The sequence below is a fragment of the Panthera tigris genome, chromosome D2, assembly GCF_018350195.1.
Source record: "Panthera tigris isolate Pti1 chromosome D2, P.tigris_Pti1_mat1.1, whole genome shotgun sequence".
Taxonomy (NCBI): Eukaryota; Metazoa; Chordata; class Mammalia; order Carnivora; family Felidae; genus Panthera; species Panthera tigris.
The window spans coordinates 6,567,550-6,589,600 of NC_056670.1; the positions used below are offsets into that span (position 1 = coordinate 6,567,550).

Sequence of the window (22,051 nt, forward strand, 5' to 3'; positions counted from 1 at the left end):
AAACAGGGTCATTACCTGACTCTTGAGCCAGCAGAGGTAAAAAAAAAAAAATCATGTCAACAACAGTCATGTGCTAAAAACACAGAGCGAACCTCTGCCTTCCTGAAAATCACCGGGTTCCGATCTAGCCCCGTGTCCCCTCCCTCCTGGGAAGCCCGGGAGTGGCAGCACTGAGGATCAAACACAGAAACTCCGCCTGCAACGCCTCTGCTTCTCCACCTGCTCTCGTCCTGCCAGCCTCCTTCCCATGTGCTTCTTGCCTTTCACTCCAGCTGCGAGGCATTCCTCCAAAAAACCTCTACGCCCCCCAGAATCGTATGCCACCTAACCAAAAATACACACCAGGAGCTCCTGGTGTCCTGAAGTATGTATTTTTCATGGCGGTCACAGTCGATAGCAGCATTTTATTCTTCATTCACTTTGTTTCTCCAAGGCTGACCGGTTTGCAACAGGGCCCCAGGGTCTCACCTCCAGAGCCGTCCTCACCGTCACCGAACAAACTGCAGACGCTCCTGCTTTCAGAAACGGATTTTTCGAGGTGGATTCCGTTTGCCTTAGGCACCTGTCCTCCGGTATAAAATGTTAAAGACAAATGCATACGTGAACTTCTGTCAGTGGTATTTAGTCCACTTAGCTTATAGACCTATAAGCTGCAGCTGAGGACGCCAGGTGGACCACAGCTGAACTAAACCGCCGTGCCCGAGAAATCATCTGTGAGCTTCTTCTGACGGGGCTACACAGACGTTTTGAAACATCCCCGTTTATCGTTTACGGCTTCGAAAAGAAAACTGACGTTACCAAACCACAAGACGTACCTCTGATCAAAGCTAATTAATGACATCATTCACAATTATTCCATCAGTCTGTACTGAAATGGATGCCTAATAAGCACTGGGACCATCCAGGACGACAACAGCTGCCTTCTCTCGTGTGCTGATGTCCAATTATTTTTGTGTGGAATGCCGCGGAAGAGGGACAGAAGTCAAAGCTGAGCATCAGCTCTCCCAAAAAGAAACCTGTTTTCACCAATGCAGGCTTTCATTTCAGCAAATTCGAATTAGCAGAGGCACCTGCCTTCATAAAGCTATCAAGAGGCAACCCAGCCAACGGGCACCTCGTCTCAAGTCAAAGGGCATGAAAAAGCGGCCACGATCCCACCAGAAACGAGGACTTATGGTATTTTGTGTGTCACCCAAGACAATACTGAGCCGTCGTGTTATCCCTTATAGGATACCATTAAAAAACTTCTCACGTATATGAATAAGGTAAGTATATAAATACAGATTCCTCAAGTTGTCAGGATACCCTCCAACTCTTCTCTGGTGAGACATCTTATTAAATAAAGAACTAGCAAAGTATTTCCCCTGGAGTTAGGCTGAGTTATGGTTTACAGAGAACGTAACAAGCTCTCACACGCTCCAGTTTTGTTAGCCTAAATCTTACATTTTAAATGTTCAAAGGAAAAGACTGCTCCTCGGAGAGAGCCATCCTTTGTGTGTTCATTACTTTGAATTTAGATGTTTAAAGTACAGTCTTAACGACACTGTAACCACAGGGAACAGATCCCCTCTTCCTGGGCAGCCTAGGCAGGCAACGGTGCGAACGCAAAGGAAGGAGAGACTCGACCAGACGACATTCGGCACCAGCGCCCCGTTTCCACACTCGATACTCTACACAACGAACCACGACGTGAACGACAGATACCGTCTCAGGACTCAGCCCAGCTACCTGGAAGCTGCGTGAAGGGTTATGAAGAGAAGGCATGGAGGTGGCCCGGACTCCGGGGGACTATCCGTCAGGCACGCGCACGTCTAGCTGACGCCCACGTCCCAGCGGAACCGTGACACGAGCTCTCTATTCCTGCCCATTCTCCTTGCTCTTCCTCGCCTGCATCCGTTTGTTCTACGCATCACACCGGTGGGGGAGGGGGGGACGTCCCCAGGTGGCTACATTCTGCTCATAAGCTCGCCTGCTCTTCAGAGGGCTGTAAACTGCTGACGGCCAAGGCAAGTGCAGAGGGCAAGGTCACCAACACCCATCACTCCTTCTGGCAGTCCTGGTGCAAGTAACATGCTGTGTGTGGGGTCTCCAGGGCGACAAGTCACACGAAGACCACGGGAATAACCTTTTGTTCCAACCTACAACTTCTCAGCCTTAAAAACAGCTGAAAGGATGGCCAAGTTTTCTCAATACACATGCTTTTCCCATTTCTTTTAAAAAAGAACATGCTTAGGGGCACCTGGGTGGCTCAGTCGGCTAAGCGTCCGACTTTGGCTCAGGTCACGATCTCACGATTCATGAGTTTGAGCCCCTCATCGGGCTCTGTGCTCACAGCTCGGAGCCTGGAGCCCGTTTAGGTTCTGTGTCTCCCTCTCTCTCTGCCCCTCCCCTGCTCGCACTCTGTCTCTGTCTCTCTTTCAGAAATGAATAAACATTGGAAAAATAAAATAAAATAAAAAAGGACATGCTTAAAAAATCTTTATACCAAAATAAAAACAATGTTTTTAATGAACTTTTTCAAGAGACAGGGTATATATATCATGGGAAAAAAATTTTCAACACACATGAAATAAGGCTAACTTCTCTCATTTAAAATGAGCGGATATGAGTCAATATGCTATAGACAAGATCCCTAAACAGGGAAGTGTTTAGTGTTCTATGTCCTACACAGGTCTGCTTACTTTTTTATTAGCTAATCCATCACGGCTCCAACCCCTCGTCGTAGCTGATAATTCTGTTGTTTTGTTTTGTTTTTTATAACGTGTATGTATATGTGTTTATATCATTGGCCTGCTTCTCCATTTGGTGGTTGTTCTGAAGTTTTCTTTTCTTTTCTTTTCAACGCTTCAGTTCAGTGGCTGATGGCAAATATTATGGCTAACCTCCCACAGTTCTTATTGTGACAACAGTTTTCATTTTTCCCCGTGTTTTCTTTTTTCAATTTTATTTTACTTTTTCACCGCAGTACCGTTAGCCCAGTGTGGCACCCGTTCCGGGGGTACCACCCAGGGACTCACCGATTCTCCACGTTACTCTGTGCTCACCGGTCAGTGCCCTTCATCCCCATCACTGTTCCACCCATTGTATCTACTATCCTTAACAACACTTGACCCAGTGCCTGCTCTAACTCCGTCCCCGTTCAAGTGGCTGCCTGGCTTCTACTCCGAGAAGAGGCGGCCCGACACACGCCCTTCGCCCGCCAGCATTTCTGCCGTAGGTCCCCTGGCAAACTTTCCAAGTGAAAGAAAGAGCAAGAATCTGCATTTCTCCAGGTCTGTGCCCAGCTGCACGGCCACACATCGGCGCAGCTCTCTGATCCCCAGGGTGCTCACCTCTCACAGCTACGGACAATGACGGGCCACAGTGTCGAGTCCTGAGGACTCAGTGAAGCCAGCACAGGCACGGCATGAACCTGGCAGCCGGCACACTTTATCGGACTTAACACGCCATGGCTTCCCCCACGTGGTGCCCTGACGCACAGGGAGCCGGGGCCCAGACCTGCTGACTCCTCCGTGCTCCAGGGATCAAGAAAGATTAGATATTCAGAAAACAAACAAAGCGGGGGAAAAAAATAAAGATAGAAACAAAACTTCGTGTACGTTTCCCTTACTTTTCACAATAAGCTACTTTCACAATAAAATTCTAAGTAACAGTCACAGCCAAAGGGCAGAAAGTAAGAAGTGCCATGATTTTGCAAGTGTATTAAAACGGTTCTGGTACGAAATTCCCATCTGCATTCCAGTCTCCTGGAGTGACCCCTGAGCGAAAGAGCGTGGCAGGCCCGCCCGGGACCTCACGGGGGCCGCTGAGCCGGGCCTGGGATGACGCCTGTGGCCTCCCCCTTGCCCCTTCCCCAGCAAGTCCTCCCTACCCTGAGGCCCTGGGCAGAGGTGCGTGAAGATGGGGTTCATTCCACTGAAATGGACCCCTAGCACAGGGGACCCCTAGCGAGCCCCTCTGGAGCAAAGACCAGGTCATCCTCTTCTTCGCTGTGTGGCCACTGAAGTGGCTGAGAACAGCAGTGCCAGCCTCAGAAGCACAGAGAAGGCCTGACCACAGTGATCACCTCTCAGTAAATGTAAACCATCCCACGACACAACACAGAGAACAAAACGCACAGGTTTATTTATTTATTTTTAATGTTTTTATTTATTTTTGAGACAGAGACAGAGCATGAGCAGGGGAGGGGCAGAGAGAGAGGGAGACACAGAATCTGAAGCAGGCTCCAGGCTCTGAGCCGTCAGCACAGAGCCCGACGCGGGGCTCGAACTCACAGACTGTGAGATCGTGACCTGAGCTGAAGTCAGACGCTTAACCGACTGAGCCACCCAGGCGCCCCTAAAACGCACAGGTTTAAATTAGAGATCTCTGCAAAGATTTCATGCGGTGAAAAGCAGCTGAAGGCCTTAAATTATGCCTGCTCAACATTTGCTCATTTCCTTGGCGCGCATGGATTTACTGAATGCCCACTGTCTGCTGGGTGCAAATTTACAGTTATCATAAGTCATCATATGAGCAAGAAGAGTGGTAGGCTCTGGGTAGAAAACATAAAAAGGAAACTGAATTTAAAAATGTCTATGAGGTTACACTAAATTGAAGAAATACCAGGAGCAAAAATGTCCATGATCCAGAGCTGACGGCACACTGGGAATCAATTTATTTTTGATATCTGTATAGTCAAGATATAGTATTTTCAGTTGGATGTTCTTTTCAGTGCCTTCTCCTTCTCCCTCGTTTTGGCCAAAATGACAAACCACAGGGACCCCGAGAAGAGAGAGGTCCTGAGAACTGGCCAGGTGTAAATGGTTATTTACCGAGCCCTAGTGAACTCACCCAGAAGACCCCCTTCCCTGAATCCTCAGCTACAGGCCCTCTGACCTCCCGCTCATCCTTCTGGCTCCGGGATAGGGACTTCCTAGATTCTTTATCTTCCCTGCCCAATTGGACAGGACTGCCTTCTTTATCTTTGTAATTTGGTGACCACAAACATTATTTAAAAACAACACGAAAAGTCTGACACTGAGGGGGAATACAGCCCCAGAGTAGGAGGACCCTAGGCTCCTCTCATCCCACAAATACTATGTAGATAATTATCAAATCATCCTAAATATCCCAAAAACCGACCTGAAGATTGGCAGAACAAAACTCCATGACCAAAGCTGGATAAGAGGCCACATCAAAGAAGGCAGGAAGTATGGAGATGCGGTTGAGGGAAAACACAGATCTTGGGTGCTGCGGAGAGGAGCGAGCCATGGTCGGAGAAGGCAAGAGAGGAGCACACCTGGAAGGCACAAGAAGAACTCTTCCCCAAAGCCATTGGCTTGGAAAACGAGAGGGGCTGAATTTTTGACTTCTAGCAACAAGTGGGGCTTAAAGCCAGCCAGCAGGCTTGGCTGGGATAGAGCCTGGAGGGCACTGTGCTGCTTCTGGAGAGAAGGCAGGAAAACAACCTGGGGGCAGACAGTGTGGGTGTGGAAACAACATCTGAAGAATGCCTGGGGCCAACTATTTGATCTCAGAGCACATCTCTGAGAGGCAGCCTCCAGGGAGATACCTCTCCAGGAACAAAGAAGCTGGCTAAGGCCATTTCCCTCCTCCACCCTTCAGCATAAGCACAGAGCCACCAGAGGGAAGCAGCAGGGAGCTGACACTGGCGGGCTGACCTGCTTACACCAAGTCCCACACCCTGTACTCTGGCAGGACTGCCCCTCTCAGTCATGCTTGCCTCTGTCCCAGCACAGCAGGCACCTTCCCACAGAAGAACAGCACAAAGCCCTGCCCACAACATGTCCCCCAACCAGAGAGCTCTGCAGGGCCTCAGTGCTGGTGGAGGTGGCACCAGGTCTCATTTCACAAGCAGACCAGAACACACCTAGTTAAAACTCTCCACATTCAGGCTAGGGCCCAAGCACTGCCCACAGCAGACAAGGAGAGCCTCTGCAGACCAATGGTCTGAAGGTCGAGCAGCCAAAACACAACAGCAGAGCACAGGCAGCAACACACTGGAGACACTCCCTGAAGCACTGGCTCTGGGCACTACATGACCTTTTCTTCATAAGGTCATTACTTTCAGGAGCAGGAGACATAACTGGCTTTTCTAACACAGAGAAGAAGGCAGAGACTTAGACAAAATGCAAAGATGGAGGAATTTATCCCCAGTGAAAAAACAAGGTGAAGCCACAGCCAGAGATCTAGGAGAAACACACAAGTAACATGCCTGATGGAGAATTTAAAGCAATAATCATAAGGATACTCACTGGACTTGAGAGAAGAATAGAAGACATCAGGGAGATCCTTACCACAGAGATAGAAGAGTTAAAAAAGAATCAATCAGAGACAAAGAGTGCAATAAAGGAGACCGCAAACAGGCGTGATGCAATGAACACGAGGATAGAGGAACCAAAGGAACTAATAAATGACACAGAACACAGAATTATGGAAAATGATGAAGATGAACAGCAGAGTGAGAGAAGAATTAAACAACACGAGAATAGACTTAGTGAACTCAGTGACCTCATCAAACATAGTAGCATTTATATTACAGGGATCCCAGAAGAAGGAGAGAAAGAAAAGGGGGCAGAAAACTTACATGAAGACATAACAGCAGAAAGCTTCCCTAACCAGAGAAAGGAAACAGACATTCAGATCCTGGAGTAACAGAGAACACCCATAAAAATTAATAAAAGCAAGCCAACACCAAGACATATTGTAAATAAATCTGCAAAATATAGTGATAAATGAAAAACAAACAAACAAACAAAAAAGCAGCAAAGGCAAAGTGTGTTCTTAACTTACAAGGGAAAACCTGTAAGGCTAGGTGCAGATTTCTCCACAGAAACTTGGCAAGCCAGAAGGGACTGGCATGATATATTCAAAGTGCTGAGAAAAATCTACGGCCAAGAATACTCTATCCAGCAAGGCAGTCATTCAGAATAGAAAGACAAAGAGGTTCCCAAACAAAAATTAAAGGAGTTCATGACCACAAACTAGTCCTGCACAAACTAGTAAAGGGGACTCTGTGAATGGAAAGGAAAGAACATAAATGAGAACGTGAAGGTAGGAAACACAAAAGTAGTACAAATTAATGTTTCTATAAAAAAAAATCAGTCAAGGAACTCACAAAATAAAAGGATGTTAAATATGACAACAAACACCTAAAACATGAGAAGGGCAGAAATAAAGAATGGGTTCAAAGTTACACGACCATCAACTTGATGCAGACTGCTATATGCAGAAGACGTTATATACAAATTTAATGGTAACTACAACTTAGAAACTACTAATAAATATGCAATGAATAAAGAAAAAGGAATCAAAATATATCACTAAAGAAAACCAGCAAACCATGAAATAAAGATAAGAAAGGATCAGAGACCATCTCCAGAAACAACCACAAAACAAGTAATAAAATGGCAATAGATACAAGTCTATCAATAATAACTGTAAATGTAAATGGTCTAAACACTCTAATCAAAACACACAGGGTGAATGAATGGGTAGAAAACAAGACCCACCTCTATGCTATCTACAGGAGAATCATTTCAGCCTGAAAGACACCTGCAGATTGAGAGTGAAGACACGGAGAAACATTCATCATACAAATGATAGCCAAATAAAAGTCATAGTAGCAACATCGGACAAACTAGACTTTAATACAAAGTCTGTAACAGGAGACAAAGAAGGACACTATATAATAACAAAGGGGACAATCCAAGAAGACAATATAACTACTGTAAATATTTATGCACCCAATATAGGAGCATCCAAATATATAAAACAATTGATAACAAACACAAAGGAAATAATCGATTGTAATACAACATTAGTAGGGGAACTTAACACCCCACTTAACAGATGGACAGGTCAGGTCGTCTCAACACAAAATCAACAAGGAAGCAATGGCTTTGAATGACACATTGGACCGGATGAGTTTAACAGACATATTCAGAACATTCCATGCTACAACAGCAGAATACACATTCTTTTCAAGTGCACACGGAACATTTTCCAGAACAGATCACATAGTAAGCCAAAAAACAGGCCTGAACAAATTCAAGAAAACCGAAGTCATACCATGTACCTTTTCTGACCACAATGCTATGAAACTTGAAGTCAACCACAGGAAAAAATCTGGAAGGACCACAAACACATGGGACGTTAAATAATATGCTACTAGACAATGAATGAGTCAACCAGAAAATAAATTTTTTAAAATCCATCGAAACAAATAAAAATGAAAACACAATGGTTCAAAACCTTTGGGATGCAGCAAAGGCAGTTCTGAGAGAGAAGAATTTAGCAATACAGGCCTACTTCGAGAAGCAAGAAAAATCTCACTCTGAAAAGGGCAGAAAAAGAACAACAAACAAAGCCTAAAGCCAGCAGAAAGAAGGAGATAATAAAGATCAGAGCAGAAATAGAAACTAAAAAAAATAAACAAAAATAATAGAACAGATCAATGAAACCAGGAACTGGTTCTTTGAAAATTGATAAAACTGATAAGTCTCCAGCAAGACTTACTAAAAAGAAAAAAGACCCAAATAAATAAAATCACAAATGAGAAAGGAAAGTAACAACCAACACCACAGAAATACAAACATTTACAAGAGATTATTATGAAAAACTATATGCCAACAAATTGGACAACCTGGAAGAAATGGATAAATTCCTAGAAACATATAAATTACCAAAATTGCAACAGGAAGAATTAGAAAATCTGGGGCGCCTGGGTGGGTCAGTTGGTAAAGCGTCCAACTTTGGCTCCGGGTATGATCTCACAGTTCGTGAGTTCAAGCCCTGCGTAGGGCTTTGGGCTGACAGCCTGGAGCCTGGAACCTGCTTCAGATTCTGTGTCTCCATCTCTTTCTCTAACCCTACCCTGCTTGTGTGCGCGCTCTCTCTCTCCTTCAAAAGTAAACATTAAAAAATTAAAAAGAAAGAAAGAAAGAAAGAAAGAAAGAAAGAAAGAAAGAAAGAAAGAAAGAAAAAAAATTTGGACAGACTAATTGCCAGCAATGAAACTGAATCAGTAATCAATAAACTCTCAACAAACAAAAGTCCGGGACCAGATTGCTTCACAGACGAATTTTAAAAAGAGATAATACCTATTATTTTCAAACTGTCCCAAAATATTGGAAGAGAAGGAAAACTTCCAAATTTATTCTGTGAGGCCAGCATTACCCTACTACCAACACCAGATAAAGACACCACAGGAAAAGAAAACTATAGGCCACTATCTCTGATGGGCATAGATGCAAACATTTTCAGGAAAATACTAGCAAACTGAATCTAACAATACTTTAAAAACATCATTCACCACAATCAAGTGGGATGTATTCCGGGACAGCCAGGGTGGTTCAATATTCACAAATCAAGCAACGTGACCATCACATCAATAAGAGAAAAGAGAAGAACCATATGATCCTTTCAATAGAGGCAGAAAAAGCATCTGACAAAGTACAACATCCATTCATGATAAAAACCCTCAACAAAGTAGGTCTAGAGGAAATACACCTCAACAAAATAGGGGCCATGTATGAAAAACCCACTGCTAACATCATCCGAAATGGGGAAAATCTGAGATCAGGAACAAGACAGGGGTCTCCACTCTCATCACTTTTATTCAACACAGTCCTAGAAGTCCTAGCCACAACAGACAGCAAAAATGCATCCAAATTAGTAAGGAAGAAGTAAACCTTTCACTAGCTGAAGGTGACATACTATATATAGAAAACCTGAACAACTCCACCAGAAAACCGCTAGAACTAATCGAACTATTTCAGTAAAGTCACAAAATACCAAATCAACGTACAGAAGCGTGTTGCACTTCTATTCACCAATAACGGAGCTGCGGAAAGAGAGATTAAGAAGACAGTCCCATTTACAATTGCACCAAAGATAATGAGATTATCTAGGAATAAACGTAACCAAAGAGATAAAAGACCTGTACTCTGAAAACTATAAAACACTGATGAAAGAAACTGAAGATAACACAAAGACAAAGACATGGAGAGACATTCCACGCTCATTGACTGGAAGAAGAAATTCTGCTAAAATGTCTACGCACCCAAAGTAATCTACAGATTGAATGCAATCCCTATCCAACTAGCAACAGCATTTTTTACGGAGCTAGAACAAACAATCCTAAAACGTGGAACCACAAAAGACACCGAATGGCCAAAGCAATCTTGAAAATGAAAAGCAAAGCTGCAGCTACTGTGATTCCAGATTTCAAGTTAAATAACAAAGCTGCAGTGATCAGAACAGTATGGTACTGGCACAAAAACAGACACACAGATCAACAGAACACAACAGAAAAACCCAGAATTATATGGTCCATTTATCTTCAACAAAGCGGGAAAGAATACCCAAGGGGGAAAAGACCATCTCTTCACAGATGGTGCTGGGAAAACTGGACAGCTACATGCAAAAGAATAACACTGGGCCAGTTTCTTACGGCAAACACCCCCACACACAAAATTCAAAATGGATTGAAGACCTAAATGTGAGACCTGCAATCATAAAAGTCCATGAAGAAAGTATAGGCAGTAATCTCTGTGACATCGGCCGTTAATAGCTCTTTCCAGATGTTTCCTGAGGCAAGGGAAACAAAAGCAAGAATGAACTACTGGGATTCCATCAAAATACAAAATTTCTTCACAGCCAGGGAAACAATCAACAAAACTAAAAGGCTGCTGGCTACCTACTGAATAGGAGAAGATATTTTTCAGATGATATGCAATAAAGGGTTATTATCCAAAATACATCAAGAACATACAAACTGAACACCCAAAAAATGAATAATCCGTGAAAAAAATGGTCAGAAGACATGAAGAGACATTTTTCCAAAGAAGACACACAAACGGCTAATAGACACATGAAAAGCTGCTTAAACATCCCTTAGCATCAGGGAAATGCAAATCAAAACCACAAGATATCACCTCACACCTGTCAGAATGGCTAAAATCGACAACGCAAGAAACAACGGGTGTTGGCAAGGATACGGAGAAAAGGGAACCGTCGTGCCCTGTTGGTGGCAACGCAGACTGGTGCAGCCACTGTGGAGAACAGTATGGAGGTTCCTCAAAAAGTTTAAAATGGAGCTACCCTACGTCCAGCAAATGCACTACTAGGTATTTATCCAAATTAAAAAAAAAAAATGAACTAAGTGGTACATGCGTCCTTATGTTTATCGCAGCATTATCAATAACAGCCAAATTATGGAAGCAGCCCCAATGTCTGTCGACTGACGAATGGATAAAGAAGGTGTGGTGTGTATACATATATTTACACACATATATATACATACACACCAGAGAATAGATACAACGGAGTATCAGCCATAAAACAGAATGAAACCTTACCAGTTGCAACCACGTGGATAGAACCAGAGAGACTAATGCTAAGAAACATGTCTGAGAACAAATACCATATGATTTCACTCACAGGGAAATTTTAACAAATGGAAACAAGCAAAAGGAAAGAAAGTGAAACCAAGAAACGCACTCTTCGCTACAGAGAACACACTGATGGTGGCCGGAGGGGAGGCGGGTGGGGGATGGGATAACAGGTGACTGGGGACGAAGGCGTGTGCTTGTGATGAGCGCGGGGTGACGTTCGGAGGTGCGGAATCACTACCTTGAGCTCCTGAAACTAGTGTTACACTGTAGGTTAACTCGCTGGAATTAAAATACGAACTGTGATTAAGAAAAAAAACAAACACCTTGCAAACAACGCACTTCAAGTTTTCAACCAATTTAAGAACCTAAAACTGCGCCCGCTCTGCCGCAGGGTCTGCGCCACAGCCCCCGCCCCGAGGGGGGTGGGAGTCCCGCTGGAGGGACGCAGTGAAAGCGATTTGCTGGACGCCGCGTGTCTGAAGGGGCTCACCCTGCCCCCAGCACCCTGCAGCCCGCTCGAGAGGTACTCGGCTCAACACACAGTGGGCTGCCAGGCGTGGGCCCTTCCCGTCCCTGGCGGCTGGCTCTACCCCAGCGAAGGGCCTGCCCCGCGCGACGGAGGCCCCGGCGGAAGACTCGGCACGTCCCTCGCCGCGGACCCGTCTGGACCCCCTCTGTGGCTTCGGCCCGGCTGCCCCTTGAGGGTCAGTACCCGGGCCCCCCACTCGTTTCTGCAGCCTGAGCCGCGTGACTTCCAGCTGCGGCCGACCCCCAGGTCACGGGCCCGGCTCGCAGCCCGGGTACCAGCCACCTCACCAACCTCCCTGCAGGGTGAATCCAAGCGGCTTCTAGTCTCCTGCCTTGGGCCCCGGCCAACCCGCACCGGCCGTGCCCCACCTGCCCAAGGTTCAGCCCGGGCTGCTCTCAAACCTGCCAGGCTCTGCTACAATGCCAAGTTCAAAAGTGGACAAACCTAAAATTTTCAGCGACGTACCTCCATTTGGCTTAAAGGAGCGAAGTAAGCCCTGGAAATGTTTTGATTTACACGGGAATTCCTTGACAAGGGATTCAGTGCCGTCAGGCCTCTCTTCTCCCTGAGGCCGCACCACCTTCCCCGGAGCAAGAGGAGGGAAATGTTCTGTATCTGCTCCCCCCGCCCCCCCCCCCCACGAGGTCCGCGTGGCTACTGAACACCTGAATGCAGCGGGTGCGCGTTAGAAACCGGTTCATTTTACTGCATTTTCACTGCACGGTCACGTATGTGCTGTAGAAGTCTGCACGTGGCTAGCGGCCAGGGGACCGGGCAGCAGAATGCGCGTGGCCACGCCCACTGTGGGGCAGGAGCTATGCCGAGGGCGTTCCCTGGGCTGTGGTGGGGCACGCACGGGTGTAGACACAGGCTCTGTAGAGGGATCAGTCCCTCTAGCGGACTCGAGTCACAGTTTAAAAACAACAACTCCCAGCCTCCCTGCTCCCCACCACGGACATGCCATGTTTGGAGACTGTGGTCCATGCGGTTTCAGAGAAGGAAGCTCCCTGGAACACGGTGGCAGCCTGAGAAGGAAGAAGTCGGGAGGACACGGTGGGGGCTACGGACAGGCCTGGACTTGAATCCAGGGCCGGGAAGGGGAGTAGCTCTTCACGCACAGAGAAGAGAACATTAGATGTCTTGCTGTTTTCCACCTGCTGGTCGGCTCCCCGCAGGGTCACCGGGACGCAGTGGTTTTTGCACCACACGCCATCTGGCCATCCTAACACCCCGGAGTCTGTGGAACACCGTGCCCCCCGACCTCCCCGATCTGGGCTGGCTGGTGAGGACTGGCTTCTGGGTTGGAAACGTTTCATTTCCACATCTCCACCCGAGGCACTGACGGACACAGTCAGAGTAAACAACACCAGGCTCCTGACCCTCCCGAGGACTCCGCTCCTGGAAGTGAATGCTAAGGCTGTAAGAAGGTGACTCTCCTGGGTGACCTGCTAGACAGGTCCTCCTCCAACGGCTGCTCAACCGCGCAAAAATCTATTACTGTCAACAACGTGGACGGCAGGAAAACTTCCAGCTTAACAGTGTCAACAGAATATTAAAAAGGCAGTCTTGTATGAATAGATTTTAAAAGGAACCACAGCTTCCAGAACCCCAAATGCCCAAAAGACGGACATATCATCTTGACAACCAAGTAACCAGACTTCTTTTATTTAAAACTTTATTTCCTTGTATTTCTTTAAAACCTTTAAAAGAATCTTAGCAATAAAAAACCACAGTGGGGGCACCTGCAGCCCAGTCAGTTACGCATCTGACTTTGGCTCAGGTCATGATCTCAGTTCGTGGGTTCGAGCCCCACGTCGGCCTTGGGGCTGACAGCTCAGAGCCTGGAGCCTGCTTCGGATTCTGTGTCTCCCTCTGTCTCTGCCCCTCCCCCGCTTGTGCTCTGTCTCTCTCTGTCATAAAAAATTTTTAAAAAACACACAATGAAAAAAATCAGTGACATTCTGGCTATGAACGGCTCTGACCGGGGGCTTCTCTGGCTGCTGGGTAATCTGTGCGATTTCCTGACAATTACAGGATAGGCTCCCTAGCGAAGCCAGAATGGGTGAGATGACATTGTAACTACGATGTGTCCCGGCTTGCTTTACTCATGCTCACGGGAGTCACTCACAGGACGAACACCGCATTTCCAGCATGAATAAGCACTGAGCTACACTCCGTTTTTCTCAACACTTTCGAAGCAGCAGAAGGAGCACGCGCACAAACCGAAAAACACACGAGACTGGTACTGCAACGGTCACCACACCCTTGCCTCACCAGTCCCAGAGACGAGCGCGCTCCCGGTGAAGACGGGCGCCAGCCGCGAAGCAAGCGTGTCTGCAGGGTACTGTCCCCTAGAGGACTCGCCGGGGTGGCCCGTTAGCCTTGAGGTTCATCAGCAAGACGATCAGGAGACGGCACATGCTAACCGCACTCACGGTGGCGTTAAAATAAAAATGCCAGCTGAACACCATGTGGGGAGAAGTACAAACCGTCACGTAGCCCAGGGGCTGGAATCTGCTGGCCGTGTGTTTGCTCAAAGCAGAATTCACGAGGAACCCCACGAGCAATCCCAAGAAAGCATGGTGGGCATGGGACGGAGCTACATTCTGTGGCTTCCTGTGTGGCTGACACCGCACCGTGAGGGGGTCAGGGGCCAGGGCAAGGCGAAGCGCGGTCTGGAACCTAACGGTCGGATCTCAAAGGCGCACAGACGGCCCCGGCACAGTGACAGGATCCCCCACGGACCCGCTCACCCGCACATGTCTTTCGGTCCCTTTCGGGGTCTGGTCTTCTCTCCCAAGTGAGAAGGGGCGAGGGGTCTACCCGGCCCTCACGTCCGGTACCCACAGACCAACCACGCTGCTGGTGGAAACCGGAGATTCCAGTGAAATGAAGGCTCTAGGAATTTCTGGGAAGGGGGTCGGATGTTTTTCCAGAGAGGAAGACTACACCCACGAGACCTATTTAAATCAGTACATCGAAGAATTCATCACACACCAAGCTTAAACTGTGAAGAATACAAGCCCACGGACACGGGTCAGGAGGTGCACTGTTCCGTTCTACTTTGACATTTTTAAATCGCTCTGATCCCTCTGTGTCCGAGATGTGTCTGGGCCTTTCGGCGGGACTCCGTTTCAACCTGCAAAAACCTATCTTCACGTTTGGTGACTCGGCACAAGTCCAGAACCCGCGATCTTGCTAGCAAACGGTGCGGCATGCGACCCGGCAGAAGCAAATACACGGTCAGCCTTTGAGTCCTTTCAACATGCCTGTCGCAGCTCAGGGAATTTTCTAGTCTCACCCACATCTGAGAAAGCAAAGTGATGGGGAAGAACCCTAAGTGGGGAAATCATCGAATCGGGCTTCAAGAATTGTGGCCATGGCGCCACCTAGGACTCTACGTCGTCTGTCATCCCCTTCGTCCACCAGTAACCTGACTTTCAGCTCGTCTGGATGATCAACCTCTTTCCTTCTGACCGCACAGAGGTCTGCGACTCCGTGTACCCAGCTCAGGGTTCTCTGGTAGAACCACCGAGTTTTCGTCATTATTGCTCTCAACCCAGCAACCCTCGGGCAGCGTGAGGCCAGGAGCGTCTGGCACATCACCTTCTCTTTCCGTTTAATCAGGGGAGTTAAGCAAGTTTGAAGGGTGGCCTCATGACGGCCTACGAGCACTACGGGGCTTAGCCAGTGTCGCAAATTCCTCAGAAGTGGGTTTTGACCCCCAAGTCCTTCCTCTGCCACGTGCCGCTTGGGCTGTGGCTGCTGCGCTTTGCTCCCGGGCTGTTCCTGCTCTAACAGCGTGAACTCTCTCCGCTGCTCCAAGAGGAAAGACTTCCACAAACCCAGAGACAGGCAAGTTGCCGGGGGAGCGTACTGACACTCACTCCACTCGAGGGCTCAAGTCCCGTGTTCAGTAGGATGCAAACGATTCAGTTCAAAGGCAGCAGGGACCTTGAGCGCGAAAACGAAATCTCTTTAAGAATCCACTAACTAACAGCTACCCTACAACCCAGCAATTGCACCACTAGGTTTTTATCCAAGGGATACAGGTGTGCTGTTTCAAAGAGACACATGCACCCCCATGTTTATGGCAGCACTATCGACAATAGCCAAAGTATGGAAAGAGCCCAAATGTCCATCGACGGATGAATGGATAAAGAAGATGTGGTATATCATACAATGGAGTATTACTCGGCAATCAGAAAGAATGAGATCTTGCCATTTGCAACTGCGTGGAAGGAACTGGAGGGTATTATGCTAAGTGAAATTAGTCACAGAAAGACAAAAATCATATGACTTCACTCCTATGAGGACTTTAAAGAGACAAAACAGATGAACATAAGGGAAGGGAAACAAAAATACTATAAAAACAGGGAGGGGGACAAAACAGAAGAGACTCATAAATATGGAGAACAAACAGAGGGTTACGGGAGGGGTGGTGGGAGGGGGGAAATGGGCTAAATGGGGGAGGGGCACCAAGGAATCTCCTCCTGAAATCACTGTTGCACTAGATGCTAACTAACTTGCATGTAAATTAAAAAACAAATTATTAAAAAGAAAAAAAAAAAGAGTCCACTAACTCCAACCCTCCAACCTGAGTAAGAGCCTCTTGCTAAGCCAGGCAACTTTTCACTGCTGCGTCTCTCCGGCCAATCCTGGAAGACGAACCGAGCTGCAAAACTCTCTCCCTTTACAAAGCGGAGAGCAGGTGGGCTGTGGGCACCGTGGGCGGCTTGGCCAATCTTTCCACCCACGCCTCATCACACACGCACCAAATCCCTCTTAGGTCAGATACACGAACTTTCCACTGATCTCACGGATGTGCTGCCTGACTCACGGATGGCCTCCGGACTCCTAGAACGCGACTGCCACACCAATGCGGTGACTTCCGTGGGGAGGCTGAGCGGGTATAGGAAGTCACTGAGGCTGCAGAGTTCACACGTTTGCGTGTACACGAGGCTGGGGGTGCTGCCTGTACCTTAAGGCACTAGGAAATCTATTAAGAAACCACAATATCAAGAGTAGGATGAGAAAACAGAGTTAATTAAACTGCCCAAGATCAAACGCTCCAAACAAGTTTTTACGGTAGAACAGCTCACAGAGGCAGAAAGGCCCCCCCGCTGGTCCCAGCAGCGGGGTGGCGGTGGGGGGTGGGTACAGGGCGGGAGAGGGGGGCGGGTAACAGGGCTCTTGCTGTGCCCGCTCTGGAGCGTTTCTGCCCTTGGGGCATGCCACGGGCCTTCCCCACAGGCCACAGTTCACACTTCCTAAGACTGCAGCCTCCTGAATCCTGACCAGGACCCCTTTTCTGTTTCTTGTCTTTTTGCTATTAGAAATCCAATTTCTCTATTCATCCTCTTTCCAAGTCTCACGTGTCAGCAAGCCTCGGTTAATCCCACCACCAAAACCAATCAATAAATAAAAGTTAATTAAAACAAAGCAAAACAAAACAATGGCTTACTACTGTGCCTACGAACCAGACTGCAAGATTTATGTACGTGGCCTCGTTTATTCCTGCGACTCTCATGAGACAGGGACTGGGTTTTCACAGATAAAGAAACTTGCCCCAAATCACACAGCGGGTTAATTCAGTACGGCCGAGATGCAAACACAGGCTTATCTAACTCCTGAACCCCTGTAAAGTACTCCTCCGGGGAATGGAGCAAATGAGATCTTGCTGGGCTGCTAATAAAGTGTAGACGCTGTATACGTCTGCACATTCCAGAACGCATGAACTCTCCCAGGCCCTTTCCTAAACAGACCCTTAACGCTCCCTCTGACAGAGCTAGAGCAAAGATCAGGATTCAAATTTCAGAAACACATAGTGAAGAGTGAACAAGCAGGGGCTTTCAACCTCAGCACTGATGACATGCGGACTGGACCTTTCATTCCTGGGCAAGGGGCTCCTCCCACGCAGGCAGCCGCTAGCGTCCCGGGCTTCTGCGCACTGAACGTGAACAGCACACTCCTCCCCACCAGCCCGGGAAACCACTGCGTTCAGCTGAGTGCCTCAGATCGCATCACTGTTCGTTAGATCATACTGATACCAAGAAAGAGTGCTTCTAACTTCCAGTTTCATGGAGAATTTCTAGGATACCAGACGACAGCTCCTTAAGAGAAAGCACCTGCTGGACTGGATAGAACATACACAACGGAGAACGTGACCCCGTGTCTCACTTTACAGGACGCAACGACCATCTTTCAGCCTCTGCGCAAAGGTACGCGTCCCCAGCGTCTTCAACCTCCGTTCAAAGTTTCCAGATCCGTGGCCAAACCGGATTACCCCATTCTGGGCACACACTGAAACACAGAGCGAGAAACGTACACAGCCTTGCCCAAGGTGGTAAAGGCAGGATCAACAGAGGACTAGCATCTCACACATACAATTTACCATCAGGCTTGGTTTTTAAGCACTTCACGGGGATTATCTAATTTAATCCTTGGACGTCTTTGACGACCATATAAAGTAGGTATTACTGACCGCGTTTTATGAATGAAGAGACAGAGGCCCAGGACAGTCAAGTAACTTGCCCGAGGTCAAGCCAGAGTCCCTGCTCTGTTTTTTGTTTGTTAAGTTTGTCCACTCATTTTGAGAGGGAGAGAGAGAAAGAAAGAGGGAGGGAGGGAGGGAGGGAGGGGCAGAGAGAAAGGGAGAGAGAATTCCAAGCAGGATCCATGTGGTCAGCGCAGAGCCCAACTCGGGCTCGAGCCCGTGAACTCTGAGATCGTGACCTGAGCCAAAACCAAGTCGGACGCTCAACAGACTGAGCCCCCCAGGCACCCCCGAGTCCCCGTTCTTTACCACCATCTCCAGTGCTCCAGAGAACTCAGGGACCGTCGCCTCCTTGGTTCTAAATACTCCATCTCCGCCAGTGCGTGAGGTCTTTCCTCCAACTGTTATCAAGGGCCCCACACCGCTGGCACCTTGCGCGAGGCTGACGTCACCCTCCCGACCATCCCCCTTTGGGACAAGACGCAAACCCACTTGTCCCACCTACATCTGTCCCACCTTGAGCAAAGAACACAGAGCACTTTTGTTAACTGTCTGGCTGAGGCCGACCTGTCATCGCCTACGGCAATGCTGACATACCTGTCCGGTCACCACCAAAAAGGAAATGAGGTCAGACGGAAAGGAGTGACGCTGGATACCGAACGTCGCCACTCTTTCTAAATCGATCCCTACCCGTCTTTTCAAGACTGTCATTTATAGTTCTGCTAGATGATGCCAACGTAAGCCCTGAGGGTCAAGTTTCCAGAACTGACCATCCCCCCCACCCCCAGTTTTGAAAGCCAAGCTGCCCGGCACACTTCCTCCCCTCCATGATTTTCGCAAGATAACCCCCCAGGGGTGTTATCACACCGGCATGTGCTTTCAACATCGTCCAGAACTCAAGTCACTTAGTGCGGCGAGGATTTAGACAGGTTTCGGGAGGAGGCCACGGCATCGTCATCTTGCCGCGGAAGGCAGGTGGGCGTTCTGTGTCAACAGACGGTGACGACGACAAGGTGGGGGTGTGAGTGGTACCCGGTTCTGGCATAGATACTGCAGCTCACGGCCTCGTTCTCTTTCATCGGGACATCCCAAGAGACGACCCAGCAGATGGACCCTCCTGCTGTCGGCCGCCCCTGGTGAGACACACGGAGACTTCGTCACCTTCGCCTGACAAGAAAAGTCGTAGCGCGCGGAGCGTGACCTTCGCGACCTCACCGTTCCTAACAGACGGGTGCGACGCTAACCTGTGTGCTGAAAACAAGTTTGAAAACGTGTCACATCACGGAGAAACTGCTGCGGGTGCACGCTCACACGCAGAGAATGCCACCGCTGGACGTCCACGGACCAGGCGGCTTGATTCGACGACGACAGAACTCCTGAGCTGCCCTTGCCCTTGGGTGAATGAGGAGCAGGAAGAATCTGCAAGTCCACAATGAAAAGGGCTTCAAAGAAAAAAAAAAAAAACAACCCAGTAGAAAGCCACCCTAAATCAGTAACTATGAGGCGGTCACATGCGCTAACAGGTTCATCGAGAACAGGGCTTTGCTTAGTTAATATTTGAAGACCATGGGCTCCCAGAGTAAATGCGTTACTCCTTGAACTTCGGCATTTTGGCACGGGGGCAACAAGGAACGTTTAAAACCACACACACACACACACACACACACACACACACACACACACCTGCTCTGAATGAAGAAACTGCTGTGGATTATTTCACATGGAAAAATTACCTCTATGTGAGGCACAACGGGCAACCACATGGAAAAATGACCAAATCTTAAACGCCACCTTCGAGTGTAAACCCAGCTCACCGGCTGTGAAATCTGGAGATGATGTAACCTTGCCAAAGCTGCTTCTTCAACTATAAAACAAACAATACCTCTATCCCTCGGCAATAATGTAAACGTTAAATGAGGTATGGGCGTAAAGCATCTCACTGCCTGATAATAGCAGGTCCTTAAATGCCCGGCCCGGTCACAACTATTAGGCAAAGCTCAAATCAAAATCGAATTTAAGGGCGCCTGGATGGCTCAGTCGGTTAAGTGTCCAACTCTTTTTTTTTTTTTTTTTTGATGTTTATTTATTTTTGAGACAGACACAGAGCACGAACCGGGGAGGGTCAGAGGGAGGGAGACACAGAATCCAAAGCAGGCTCCAGGCTCCGAGCTGTCAGCACAGAGCCCGACGTGGGGCTCAAACCCACGGACTGTGACATCATGACCTGAGCCAAAGTCGGATGCTTAACCGACTGAGCCACCCAGGTGCCCCTAAGTGTCCAACTCTTGATCTCAGGGTTCCTGACTTCAAGCCCTGAGTGGGGCTTCTCTCTCTCTCTCTGCCCCTTCCCCACATTCTCTCTCTCTCTCTCTCAAAATAAATAAACTTGAAAAAGGAAACTTAAAAAAAAATCTAAGTTTATTTCATCCCTTTAGATTTTAGACACCAGAGAGATTTACCAAAGTATTTTCCCCTTGTCACCACCAGTGGCGGGGGGGGGGGGGGGGGGGGGGGGGGGGGTCTTTTCCAACTACTCCAGGGCCCTTCACGCCATTTCTTTCCATATCATAGGCTGGTCCTCAAAAGAACCAGGATTCCGTGTTGTCACATCTCACACAGAGGCACTTGATGAGTTAAAGTCAGAGCGACAGAGCAACAAGCCTGTGAGCTTGGACACAGCGCTACCGGGAGGTCAAGGTGTAACTAATTAAAAATTCCAGCCAATTAATTTAATTACTACATGTGGATTTCTTTCTAGAGAGGTTTCCTTCCCAGAGCTACGAAGTCAGCTGCAAAGAGCCGTTCTGCCACAGGGCCTGTCGGCTTGCAGTCGTCTCTGTCTCCGTGAATGAAGGAGAAGGGCACCACTCACAGCTTCGCCATTCACGTTCGCAACTTCGTGGTTCAGTTTACAACCTTCCCGCCACCCGCTCCGCTACCAGGACGCCCTCGGCCCGCCTTGCCCGGACGGTCCGTGTTTCTGACGGCGACACACGTCTGTGGCACTGTGTGCGTCCTCAGCCAACCAGAATAATCACGAGATTCGGCTTCTCCTGTCCCGGACACCTCCCCACCCCCTCGCAAAAACATACTTCACGTACAGCACACAAACAAATCTCGGTGCACTAGCGGACTCGTATTCGACACAGGAAGATTTTTAAGGAAGTTCCACGATTTTATTTCTACGTACAGTTTCAAGGGAGAAGGCAACAGGGTAGAGAGGGGACTGGACGGAGACCTCAGGTCTCCGGGCTGTCACTTCGGTGTGACTTGGCCGCGGCGCACAGCAAGCACCCATGGGGCCGGGGGCGCCAGGCCGGGCATTCTGCGGGGACTCCTGCGCACCGGTCACGCGAGCACTTGCTGGCCACAACGCTTAGGGCGCGTGGCGGTGGAGTAAACACGCGGAGCACGTGCCGCCCCTGGCCCCGGCTCCCCGCCAGCACGGGAGCTCGCCGGGGACGCTCGGCAGGCACGGGCGCTGGACCTTGAGGGGGGACTCCCCCAAACCCAGGAACCTGGCCGTCCGCGCAAGCCCGCCCGCCCGAAAGGCTGCCCCGGGGACGCGCGACGCCCCCAAGCGGAGCCGGGCCCCGCGCACGTGCGGCGCGTCCGCGCGCGCCGCCT

The 22,051-nt window shown here is 48.6% G+C and overlaps 1 protein-coding gene across 2 annotated transcripts in view; it reads right to left on the bottom strand.

Annotated features, from left to right (window-relative positions):
* Positions 1 to 22,051, bottom strand: part of SGMS1 (sphingomyelin synthase 1) — a 282,425-nt gene that overhangs the window by 78,411 nt on the left and 181,963 nt on the right. The gene's annotated exons all lie outside the window — the stretch shown is intronic.